The sequence below is a fragment of the Haemaphysalis longicornis genome, unplaced genomic scaffold (assembly GCF_048455015.1).
Source record: "Haemaphysalis longicornis isolate Haplotype H1 unplaced genomic scaffold, Haemaphysalis longicornis Haplotype H1 scaffold_1, whole genome shotgun sequence".
Classification (NCBI taxonomy): domain Eukaryota; kingdom Metazoa; phylum Arthropoda; class Arachnida; order Ixodida; family Ixodidae; genus Haemaphysalis; species Haemaphysalis longicornis.
In genome coordinates, this window is record NW_027526203.1 from 192,473,916 (window position 1) to 192,486,684 (window position 12,769).

A 12,769-nucleotide genomic window follows, 5' to 3' on the forward strand; every position below is an offset into this window, starting at 1 on the left:
GATCACCATTGTATGTTCTTATTGGAACTAAAAGCAGTAGGAATGGACAAGTCACACCTAAGTTTTGCCGGATGTGAAACTAGATAAATGGGAAGGATGGTATGTTAGAGAAATTGCTGACATTTGTGCCAGGCAAGTGCTGAATAGAATTGAGAGAGAGAGAGAGAGCGAGAGAGAGAGAGAGAGAGAGAGAGAGAGAGAAGAGAGAGAGAGAGAGAGAGAGAGAGAGAGAGAGAGAGAGAGAGAGAGAGGCTCTTTATTGAAAAACAGAGAGGTTTGCCGGCATTTACAGACGCCTACATGCTTCTCTGCTGTGGGTTTAGGATGGGGGAAGAAAAGGCCCAAGGAAGAGCTGGACAGGAAAGAAAACGAAAAAAAAAACTGTCGTGTACTTAGCGCGGTAGCGGACTTTTGTTTTGAGCTTGGGCCACATAATTTACAATTTTGAAATTAGGCCAATTTCATCCAAATAAGAGAATAAACTCCGTAGAGCTTGGCGCTGCTTTGACGGATGAATTTATGGTCCTAAAATATTTCTGAGAGTAATTGGTCCCTGTTGTAGACGTTCCATGCTTTCGAGAAAGTGGGATCTCGGTTCCATGTAGGCCGCACATTCTAATAAAATGTGTTCGATTGTTTCAACGCAACCAAAATTGTCGCAGTGCGATTTGGCGTCGCTCCAAGGCGAAATAGGTAGCTATTTGTGTAGGCACAGCTCAGGCGTAGACGATGGTACAACGTTTCCAGGTTACGAGGAAGCTGTGTTGGGAGTCTTGACTTTAATAGACCCTATGCAAAATGCGGCCCGCCATCTCACGTCGACTCCGGTAACTAGGTCCGCCATTTTGGTGCGGTCGTTTGAAACCGAAACCAAGTAGCAAAACATAGAAGGCTGGCATTGACCGCTCTTGGTAATGGACTACAATGCCGGAGCATTGCTGCGTGCCGCAGTGCACGCAACGAGGAAATACCGGTCCAGATGGAGAAAAGGCACGTGAAGTTCCACGCTCTTGAACGAACTTTCTGACGCGAACTATGCCGGCGCGAGCAACCTTTGTGACACGCTGAGCGCGGTGCGCTGGGAGCGAATATTTCTCATTGGTACGCTAAGCGCGGGATTTCGTAGTCGCTGTCCGGATGAAAAATACAGCTGCGTTGGAGTTCCGTGGTTCAGCCTTTGTATTCTAAATGAAGCCTGAGCGTGCGTCACCTATTTATGACTGACAACGGCGCTCGAGCGGGAAACAGTACCACACGTCAAAATTAGGCTTTATTTCTTCACTCGTCCCTTTGGCTCTACACCCGCTTCATTTCATTGTTAAATGGTACCGCTTAGCCCCTATACGAGCCTTTATCTTACCTAGGGCTGTAAACTTTTCTTGCCGCACTACACCGTCACGGCGCGGTTGAAAATTTCCTCTGTGGTGGGCGCGCACGGTATCGGAGTATGTTGTTAGTTTCTTTTCGGTGCATTTAGCCGCGTGTCGTTGCGGAAGTGGCGTACACTGTTTTATGATGATCTGACGTTAGAAAATTCGAGTTTCTGCACTTGATTCCCGATTTGCCGGGCTGACAGGTTTATTTACGTCAAGTTAACTTGTTTCCCATTGTCATTTCAGCCACGATGTATTTACTGTCGAATATTTTGAGACTAAAATACACACTCACTCCTCTAGTTTGTCACATACTGCATGCATGCCTCCGACGTAATGATTGTGGCCATTGATGTAGGTAGCTGAGGCAATTTTCAAGTTTTCATCAAAAAAAAAAAGGGCCAGAGTTGCATCAGTTTGCCGCGCATCAGCTTGAGTGCTTTTGCTTTTTTTGTATCCACAGTGAAAATCCCAGTAAATTAAAATACTTCGCTGATTTATAACACGTGCAGTATAGCAATCTGTGGATATAAATGGAACAAAGGGAAGCATTCGCGTTGCCCAGCCTCTGCGTGCTCGCGAGATGACCACGGCGTGATGTGGCTTGAATGCTTGCTGGTAGCTCATAGGTGACCCTCCAGGTGCCATGCCAGTCCTTGTTTCTGTTACTTTGGGGGGGTGAGGCCAGCAAAACTGAGGCAAAAAACCCATTCCAAAGGCTACCAAGTTTTCTCCCAAGCGCTTGCACGGCACTTTATTGCTGCTCGCATTGCTCCTGCACTCGACGTGCGCCGAACAGACGCATTGGCAAGGGAAGGGAGGGGCCATTTTCTTGCGGGCTTCTCCAGTCAATGTATTGGACACTCGCTGGCTTGATGCCCGGCTGTCTCAGACGTCCCCACTGTTGTGGCAGTTGTGCACGCAAGCTCCGGTGGCGCCTCTTTAAAACCTTGGGCTTGCAAGAGGACGAGTAGGTGCACAGCTGCCAGGATGTGACTGCATGCTCCACTGCAACCCGCCGGGCACTCGCATGCTGCCTCCACAATCTCCCCACTGTCCGTCTCAGAAGTGAGGCACACAACATAGGGCCGGCCAATTTTTCTCTAGGAGCGAAAGCAGCTGCTGACCACATGGATGAGGCCCAACCTGCAAGAACAGAGAGAGTAACAGTAAATAGCACTCAGGGAAGAACAGGACTATTGCGCTACAGTTTATGCTAAAGGGACAGAGCAGAAAGCAGAGGCCGCAAGGAACAGACTCAAAATGACCAGATTTTGTGTCTCGCTTAACACTGTTGCAAGGGCAATAATCTACACCTCAAACAGCAATGATGTCAAAATTGTTTTTCAAGTTCGAGCGTGCAAGTATCGCTGCATGCTTTGTTAATGTACTTTCACGAGAACCTCACCGCGGGTAATGATACCAGTACCCCCATATTCGTGTTCGTCATAACTTAAGCAAGCAATATTATGATTATCTGGAACCCACTTCCAAAACCTTTCGAGATAAACAGGTAAACATTCTGGCTATACCGATGACCCATCGAATTAAAAAAAAATTAGTTCATTGAGTTCGAGCTAACGAGGTTTTACGGTATACGGTTTTACGAGGTTATGCGCTGTTCGGGCACACTCAAAACATGCGCTTTAGAAACTACCACAACCACCCCACTGCCAAAAAAGGACAAGCCAGACGCACAAACAGATTTTTTCGGCAGGGCATGCGCAATAAATAATGAAAACACACGCAAAAAAAGAAAATTCAAGGCGCATGTGCACTTTTGTAGTTGACTTCGCCGCAAATCACGAATGCCTTGCGGCAAACGCGTGGGCGGACGACCGTCACGGAAAACGGCCGCAACCTTTCCGTAAACATCTTCGCCAAAAATCATCCCGTAAATTCGAGTTACAGCATTTGAAAATACCTAATCCACCCACTAGCGGTACGGTCTGGCGATTGTCGCTTTCCTCTTTCAGGGTTACTGCAATAGGGTCCCCGCTACGCATTTACATGTTAAACAACGGTGAACAAAGTGCTATACAAATGCTCATACAGGTTGACTCGCGTCAAGGCAAAAACAAAGATTTACTTACTGCGAGTCGCACGTGTTTGTCCGCACCGATGAAGGCGAGCAATGCGGCTCGGTGGCTAGGCGGCATGCCCTGCTCCGCTGCTGCTCGGATGGGTCTTTGGCGCGGCACCACGAGTGGTGTGAGTCGTCAGACACAGTCGGCAGCGCAGACGAGTCCTTCGTCCACAATCCGTGGTCGGGACCCGGAAAACGCAGTCCAGTTTGAGCCATACCGCGTTACCGTCACCTACTCTTCCACAGTAAACAATACGAGCCTTCGCGATCGTCGCCCGCACCAATATGGCGGACGGTCTTGTTGACATCAGTGTTGCTAGATCACCAAGCAATTTCGCATAGGGTCAGTCACGTTTTGCTCGGGTTCGTGACAACCCGTGAGGGGACACTGGGACTCCTTGCAGGACGGAAGGCTGTCTCGCTGTTTATTCACCACACGCTGGCTTCCTCTACGACACACCGCAAAGGTTGCACACTTCACTCGCAAACGCTTTCGGCCACATGCCCGGTTTTCTGTCTCAAAACGCCGGCCCACCTCACTCGTCGGCGTCTGGCTCTGAACTCCTCGCTCCGGCGCCCCCAGCCCGTTGCGTCTTCCCCACCCCCTTAGAACAAAACAAACACAACAAGCCCATGAGCGGCGGCAACCCCGAGCGAGACTGTTTCTAAGAATTTCGGTGGTGCCTCGACCTTCACCCGCGGGCCAAGGCCGGCCGGAAGTCTCTGAGTTATTGCATTCCCCGTCTCCGGGGCCACTCCTACGCCGCCCCCCTGTCGCCATGGCGTCCTCTTTCGCTGTGATTTGGGCGCTTGACCAAATCAGCACATGGGTCTTTGGAGCTCAGGTAATTGTGAGAACGGACCACAACCCACTTCAGTATGTTGCAACGGCTTCCTCGAGCAGCGCACGGCTAACCAGATGGGCTTTGTCCCTGCAAAAATACAATATTACCGTGCAGCATGTGAAGGGGGCCCAAAACATACTTGCCGACGCTTTATCCCGCATAGCGACCTGAGTGCGCGGGGCAATGGGCCGCTCCAACGGAGCAGCGTCGTTCACTTGCTCTGAATAGTATTTTTGTTCTTCGCGTTATTTCTTGTGTCGTGCATGTATGTAACCCTTGTTTTTCGCCGGCCAGTGCTTTGGCAGTTTTTGGATGCTATGATTACTAGGGTCATGTGTTTTCAATGTGCATTTTTCTCTTTTCAAGTGTTGTAACTGTGTACGCGTCTTACCTCAAGAAACTCAAGGAAAGGAAAGGGGAGCGATTCCAAAAAAGAAAAAAAAAAGGAGAAAAAAGGATGAAAGGGGAAGGTGTCGAGGTCTCGCCTGCCAGGACGCCATGGCGACAGGGGGGCGGCGTAGGAGTGGCCCCGGAGACGGGGAATGCAATAACTCAGAGACTTCCGGCCGGCCTTGGCCCGCGGGTGAAGGTCGAGGCACCACCGAAATTCTTAGAAACAGTCTCGCTCGGGGTTGCCGCCGCTCATGGGCTTGTTGTGTTTGTTTTGTTCTAAGGGGGGTGGGGAAGACGCAACGGGCTGGGGGCGCCGGAGCGAAGAGTTCAGAGCCGGACGCCGACGAGTGAGGTGGGCCGGCGTTTTGAGACAGAAAACCGGGCATGTGGCCGAAAGCGTTTGCAAGTGAAGTGTGCAACCTTTGCGGTGTGTCGTAGAGGAAGCCAGCGTGTGGTGAATAAACAGCGAGACAGCCTTCCGTCCTGCAAGGAGTCCCAGTGTCCCCTCACGGGTTGTCACGAACCCGAGCAAAAACGTGACTGGGTCTATTCTGGGTCAATAGTGTGCAAAAAGCATCGAGTATTTTGTAAGTTGCTCCATAGACGGCTTCTTTCAGTCACCGCAAAGTAGTGAGCCATGGCAGAAGCTTCTGTTTTCGTGAAATACACCTTGCGGTATTTTCGGTAAAGAAGGCCCTTACGGGCCGCTTCGTCGGCTTTTTGGTTGACGTCAACACCAATGCTGCCAACTGCTGTGTTTCGCAAACAAATAAAAAGACGGCATAATTGCAGCACAACTGACATTTATTTACATGACACACATTCTCCTGCATACATATTCTCAGGTGTATAAACATGCATCATTAAAGCAGTACATAATAGCACTATTTCTTGTCATGGAGCTTCCAAGTGTGCTGGATGTGCGGGATAAAGTTGTCTAAGCTCGATAAAACTATTCACACAATAAGGCCATTTAACAATAAACCAAATACATAAATCATTGCACTGGAACAATATTCTAAAACAAAGGAGAGCAATTGTACAAGTGCAATAAACTGACAAGGACAAAAAGGAAAAAAAATGTGTCTACGCTCGCACAAATATACACTGCACTGCACTATGGAAACAATGATGCAGGTACATTTACTGGAAATACATGAACACCTGGGCATTAAAACTTACAAAAATCACAACTTTTTATGGCACTCAAGGAATATTCTGAAACCAAGGACAGCGATAGCACAAGTGCAGTAAACTGGGAAATGCAAAAAAATTACTACGTGTACACAAACAAAAGCATCTTATTTGTGGCGACATTTGCGGTACGAGAGCGCTTGGACACAAATACCTTTGAAAATTCTGATTTTTTTCGCCATTCTATTGAATCCAACAATCTTGGCTCAAGCTACCTTCTCAGAACTTAGCAACGCCGTCTTCGCTTTGGCAGAGGCTTTAAGGACGAACAACCTTTTGTTGGAGAGCCCCTAACTTGCAGGCCAGAAGACTGTGGCACAGCTTTTGCCATAACACTAAAACTGGACTCAAGGAAACTCTTTGCACTACGCAATGCTTCAACGTCATCACAGTAATGAAGAACTGAGTGACATGTTTCCCACTGTGCAATAATTTCCTTACGCAGTGTTGAGACACCTGCATGCGTCACACTTGTTTGTGTAATTGTAGGCTCGGAAAGCACTTCTGCAGAGATGACATAATTGTCGCGGTGTTCAATATGTGGGTCCATATCTGAAGACTGCAATGTCACCTGTGGCCCCTCAAGGTACCCTTGCGGCAAGGAGAGAAAGGACCACCCTTCAATGTGGTCAAAAACAGCACAGAAGTGCTTGCACGGATATTTGCTCTTCGCAAAATCAAAGCAAGTGCACGATGGTGTGTTAAAATCAACTGTGTGCTTTTCCTCACTGTTCTTTTCAGAGCGAACAGCAAATGTACCTTTAACGCCGAGCTCCTCTATGTCGTCAAGGGTATATTCAACTGCATTCATATGCCGTCTCAACATGTGCTTGACAAAACTGTCGGGCCTGCCATGTAGATATGTGGGAACATTTTCATTCCATTGTCTATACAGTGCCGACTGTTTCATGGTTACTTGATGATATCTTTTTTCATTCTGAGGTAGATAGCTAAACACAAGAACACTTATCAGAGAAGCCAGTGATCGTTTCCAACTTGCATTCTTAGTGTGTTGTGCTTTCAGCACTTTGTTTTGAGCCTCTATGCCATTGTTGGTGCTCAAAACTACATCAAAACCTAGACGGTAGTAGGCCACCCAGAGCTCTTTGACAGGCAGCCACACAGTTTCAAAATAGTTCTGAAGCTTCTCATTCTTCCAATGGACAGAATTGAGAAGATCTTCTTTAGCCATTTCAAAGCTCTCCTCACTGTGAGAGTTGGCAATCTGCTTCATCAGATGCAGGACAACACTTGGATGTTCAACATTATTCTCTTTTCGACGAAGCCACCTATTCCAGGCTTGGAGTCTATGGAAGTCACATAAAGATATGTGACTGCTGGGAAATGCCTCTCGAATTGCACTTATTTCAGCTTGACTGAAATCTACCATGAAGTACTGTGTAGAAATGCCAGACGACCATTCTTTAAAAATGTTCAGGGCCTCTGCAATACAATTTGCTGTTTCAAACTGCACAATAAACACTGCAATACAATTTGCTGTTTCAAACTGCACAATAAACACTCCAACCGCCGTGTACCCCACTGGAGTTTTCACAACAAGCAGAAACAACGGTAGAGCATAGTCACTCGTTTTATGTGTCGCATCTAGACAGACAACGGAAGCACCATATTTGGCAAACATCTCTTTCATAAACCTTGTTTGAAAACAAAAAAGAAGTGTCTGTTCACACTCACTGGCCACCATCTCCTCTACATTGTCATTGATGACACTAGCTTCTGCACAGCCTCCTGCTGCATATGGCCGATAAAACGTCTGTGTCTCTGGTTGCTCTGTCCTAAGCCGCTCGATTAGAACAGCCGTATTTTCTTGGTCAATCGTGCTAAACCGGTCTTAGGTGCAGCCTGCACATGATTGTTGATGTCTGCATGGGTTGGGGAGTATGCCCTGCTGCTACAATTTGGCTTTTCTTTTTCTGCAAAAAGCACGTCATGGACATAGTATCGAAGACATTTATCTATGTCTGACACAGATGTGATGCCCTCTCTCACAAGGTCGTGGATGCGCAGGACATCTTTGTCAACAGTTTGACTAAATGCCTCAATTTCGCCAAATCCATGGTTCGTGTGTGCACAGAAGTCAGAAATCGCGACATATACCCTTTTCTCAGAAGCAATATCGCGCTCACACTGAAGAGCTTCACCCAGTTCCTTCGCTTTGCTGGCCTTGAAGTTGTTTTTCTTTATCCGACCGCAAGGCTGGGGCAGCTCAACCTACGAAAAAGTTTCTCAATTTCAAATACAGATCTGCCACATCTGGACATTAGAGAGATAACCGTGCCAGCTCATAGAAATGTGCATTTTCACTGTACAAAGACTGAACTATAATTGTCTACCTTGTGTTCTGGGTACAGTTCTATGTACTTCAAGTGCATTGTGGCTTTACAGCCTTTCTTTTTTGTGCCCTGTAGCTGCAGCCTCTTCTTTTTGATGCCTTGCCAGTCTGCAGCTGTTTCATCCCGTAAAAGGCAAACAAAATGAGTTTTGGTAGTGGAGGTCCAAAGGCTTATGCTTGAATTATATTTTTTAATCACCTATTTATGGTGAACACTAAAAACTGGGACAATAGAAGCCAAAGTGGCGCCCTAGTCCAGGCGTCTTTTAGCCTGGCCTCTTCATTAGCATGCTTCCAGTTTTCACCTGACAGCCAGATATTCACGACTGGTTACATAGGCAATGAATGTCTGACAAAGCCAAGAAGAAATAACAGGAAACCTAAACATCAAATTTTGCAGTTTTTTTGTATTTCAAGCTACATACCTGGTGCTGGGCATCAGACTTCTTGTAATACTTCGTCCCCAAAGATGCATTGCTTCGTTGCCTCTCCCGTCACCCGGAAGGGCACGAGGTCCAAATAAATTGAAACACCGCCGTTTGCGCTGTTGAACACAATGTTGCCTGCGAAGAAAAACACACATGAGCGCGCACTTCCTTTTGTTAAACACTACATCGTGGGCAGCACCCCGCACTCCACTGCTTCTAGCTATTAAACCACGTTATGAACGTCCGCTGCACGGTTTGTGTTATTTCGGTTTCACGCACGAGTCAACGGCGGTGCTTTGACATCTAGCTTTACATCGATACTTGTTTTGTTCAGAGAAGAGTGTCGAATTCCTTCGTTCCTGCGGCACGATGAAAACTCGCGCCATCCCCAAGCACAGCGAGCCGAGCTGTGAACATTGAAACGGCCTCCAGACTGTAATATTTCTATTACTCGCGGATTTACAACCCCCCACCCTCAAAACGCTCCCAAAATCGAAATTCTGGATAAGCTTAATAACAACTGAAGTCTTTACAAGGCATAAATTTAGGCGCGTTAGTAAATTATACACTGCGCAGACTAGACGATGACGACAGAAAGAAGAGACAATGAGGTCCTACATTTTACGCATTTATATCATAAGTGGGCTATAAGGACGAAAGAAAATTCGGTGAAATGAGATTAAATGACACCGTAGCAGCGATTCGCCCGAATTTCTATGAGGATCGAGGTAGTCAGCGATTGAACGTGGCTCTGTGACAGATATTTATCGCCGCCTTCACCGATGTTCGCTCACCTGGCTTTCTTCGAGATGAACGTACAGAAACTTTTACGTTGGCAGCAGCCAGGGATCTTTCCAGTTGTTTGACGTCATCTTCCGTCGTTAGGTACCGAGACCAGACACCGTCTTGAAGTTTCAATTCCTGCAGGTGCCTCCTAAGGATAGGCACCTGAACATCAGTGACGTCGCTCATTGCTTCGATATAACTTCGCTCATTGCATCGAGTCAACGCATCGAGTGTTACAACGAACGTGAATCCACGGCCGGACTCTACAGCGAACGCGCTTCTCTCACGCGCCGTGCGGCCGTGCTCGCCGGCCGCACACGTGACGCGTGACGTAGACGAAGCTGCCGGTGCACAAGCCCCGCCCTAGACGTTCGAGTTGTGAATTCAACGTCCCCCAGTTTGGGAGAGGCCCTGACGTCACACCCAGCGCAGCCGGAAACGCCATTTTTGTAAGTCGAATGGCGGACTATTTTTCCCTCTCTCTCGGTGCACCTTCTCCGCCTCCTCCGTCTTGTATCGCCTCTCTTGTCGTCTGCATCTGCCAGCGCCGAGCCGGCGGAAATCAGCTGATAGGCAGGTTTTTGCAGCGCGTGACCGTGAACCTAAACGCGCGGTTACACCGTTACACGGCCTTCAGTGTGGCCGCAGCAGTTTTGCGAAGCGGCTCGCTCTAACAATGCCGCAATGCTCGGTGCCAGGCTGCAAGTCGCGATCGGTACCCAAGGAATTGGGCGTCACTTTCCACCGGTTAGTGCATCATTCCGCTGACTAGTATTGCTGTACATTGGTGTGCATTCATCCTTTGTTTGCAATCGCCGCCGTTTATAGGTTCCCAAGCGATGGAGAACGGCGCAAACAGTGGGCGAACGCCGTGGGGCCCCAAGTTTGCGTTGCAGTTTCACGGGCAATCCCAGAGATGACTAGTCAATTAAACGGCCGTTATATATATATATATATATATATATATATATATATATATATATATATATATATATATCTAAGGGGATGTATTACTCAACGCGAGGTAGCTGACGAAAGGCCTTTAATGACCGTTATTCAAGATTGAGCCGGTTCACAGACGCGCGCCTGTCGTCTTCGTCGTCGGTGGTTTTTTTTTTTTTTGTTGCCACTGTCGATGCTGCTTTCGCGGCTGCGGAGTCTGGCGCACTATCGTGTTTTGTTCACTAGCGCCTGTACCATTCATCTCCCTTACAATATATATATATATATATATATAAATATATATATATATATATATATATATATATATATATATATATATATATATATATATATATATATATATATATATATATATATATATATAGGTAAGCAGCACTTCATGCAGATTTCAAGCTAAAATATTGTGGAATGTTTTTGCCGTTGTTCGCGTGCCTTCGATAGAATTTTTTGCGAAGGAGGAGGAGGAGGAGGAGGCAAAACGTTTTATTGAGCAAAAAAAAGGAGAGGGTGGGTGGCGTCAATAAACTTTTTTTCGCCAAGTTTCAACTTGCCTCAGTGTCAATAAATTCCAGGTGATATCAGTTGAAAACGTTCATACACTAACCTCGCAGTCTGAAACGTTGAAAAGCGAAATCCAGAGCGAGACCACAAAAAGATCCAGATTCCAGATCCAGCACTCTTCCAGTCAACAGACGGACACCTACTAAGGTAATAGGACGATGGAATTATATCAACTGGGAATCTACCTTTTAACAATTGCAAAGCCACTGCCGCGCATTGCCGGCCTAGCAAACTACATGCAGCGGCGATAACCAAAAAATTGAGTTGCGAATCGTTCGGTTGCAAGTCGCCTACGTACTGCACACCGGGTATCACTTCCCGAAAATCTACCTGACGGGTGTCCGCGCGTACGATGGGACGGCGCGTTCACGATATCTGCACTTCAATAGGCGAGCCGTGATCGCGACCGGAGCAAAAGCTTGACGCGGTACAAGGTGCTTTTGCAAGTAGAAATTAAATGACATATTCACATCGGCGCAGCTGTCGCAACTCGCAGTATCCTTTTCGAGTTCCCCAAGACCGCAGCAAAGCGAAGCAGCAATCTTCGCAATCGGACGACAAGGCAGGCGCTGCCTTTCCTCCATGACTGGCGGACGGCGGGCGGGCCGTTGCTAGGACGCCGTTGCTAACGTGACTTCCAATGGCCGCCGAAAACACGTGACTTCCTCCACACTTTTGCCAATGCGCGGGGATAGGTGGCGGCCTCTCCTAAGCTTTTTTTTCCTCCATGGGAGGGAGCAAATGAAGAGCCATGGAGAAAAGAAAAGCTTGCGAAGAGCAGACGCAGCAGAAAGGCACAAAAGATCAAACTCTGGTGGTGCCCTGTGGATGCCCTGTGGCATGAACAGGCTGCTGCGTTGCAAAGTTGGTTTCCACCTGTGGTAGGGGGTGTAGCTATGAAGAGCGTGAGGGCATGGCCGGGCTGCTTATTTCTAAAATGCAGGGAGCCCAGCGCATAGCAACCATACCGACACAGGATTGGCTGGTGAGCAGGAGCGACGCCATGTCGTCACACGTAGCAACGATGAGGAGAACACTCTCGTTACCAGCTACCCTAGATGGGCGGAACCGGCGCAGCGCCTGTGCGAAGTTCGAACCACTGAGCGGGCCACAAGCGCTTTGGGCACGCTTGGGAAGGTAAAAGCACGGCCGCTGGTGCGCCTCTCATCCAGCTGCCGTGGTAAAAGAGTTCAAATCCAGAGGGGCGCTTGGGTAAGGTAAGCGCCAAGGAAACGAGTGTGTGTGGGCAATGCTAGGAGCAAATAATAATAATAATAATCTTTATATGCCAGCGGTGAGCGGGCCTGTGAATGCTAAGGAGCAAGTGCGCGAAGCCTTACCGCCGAAAAGTGAGTTTTTACCGCACCACGGACGCGTTCGCGACCCTTCAGTGGCTTTCTTGTACTTTTGTTCATACGTTACTAATAATTACCATTTCAATGTCTGCACTCTCCTGGCCAAGGGTCGGCGTACTTCGTAAATAAAATTTCCACATTATGTATGTACATCAGGTGTGCGGCACACAATTTCCTTTATTTTGTTGGTGCCCCAATGGACGTGCGAATGCAGCAAGGAGCTGTAATTTGGAACTGATTTGATTTGGCTGTAGGGTTTGACGCCCCAACGCAACGCAGGCGATGAGGCGCGCCGTAGTGGAGGGCTCCGGATTAATTTTCACCACCTGGGGATCTTTTGCGCCGAAATCTCGTACATATGGGCGTTTTTTTTCCGCGGGTTCGATTTCCGCGGCCGGAAATCGAACCCGCGACCTCGTGCTCAGCAGCGCA

The 12,769-nt window shown here is 47.9% G+C and overlaps 1 protein-coding gene, 1 long non-coding RNA gene and 1 pseudogene across 5 annotated transcripts in view; 1 reads left to right on the forward strand and 2 right to left on the reverse strand.

The window, feature by feature from the left end:
• The window catches only part of LOC144140443 (uncharacterized), a 253,062-nt gene that overhangs the window by 25,114 nt on the left and 215,179 nt on the right, over positions 1-12,769 (forward strand). The gene's annotated exons all lie outside the window — the stretch shown is intronic.
• On the reverse strand, positions 1,902-3,720 carry LOC144167714 (uncharacterized). The gene is made up of 2 exons (XR_013322097.1): positions 3,467-3,720; positions 1,902-2,519 (listed from the first exon to the last, which is right to left on the reverse strand). It is a non-coding gene; the product is annotated as an uncharacterized LOC144167714 (long non-coding RNA).
• LOC144174466 (uncharacterized) lies at positions 3,996-8,284 on the reverse strand (annotated as a pseudogene).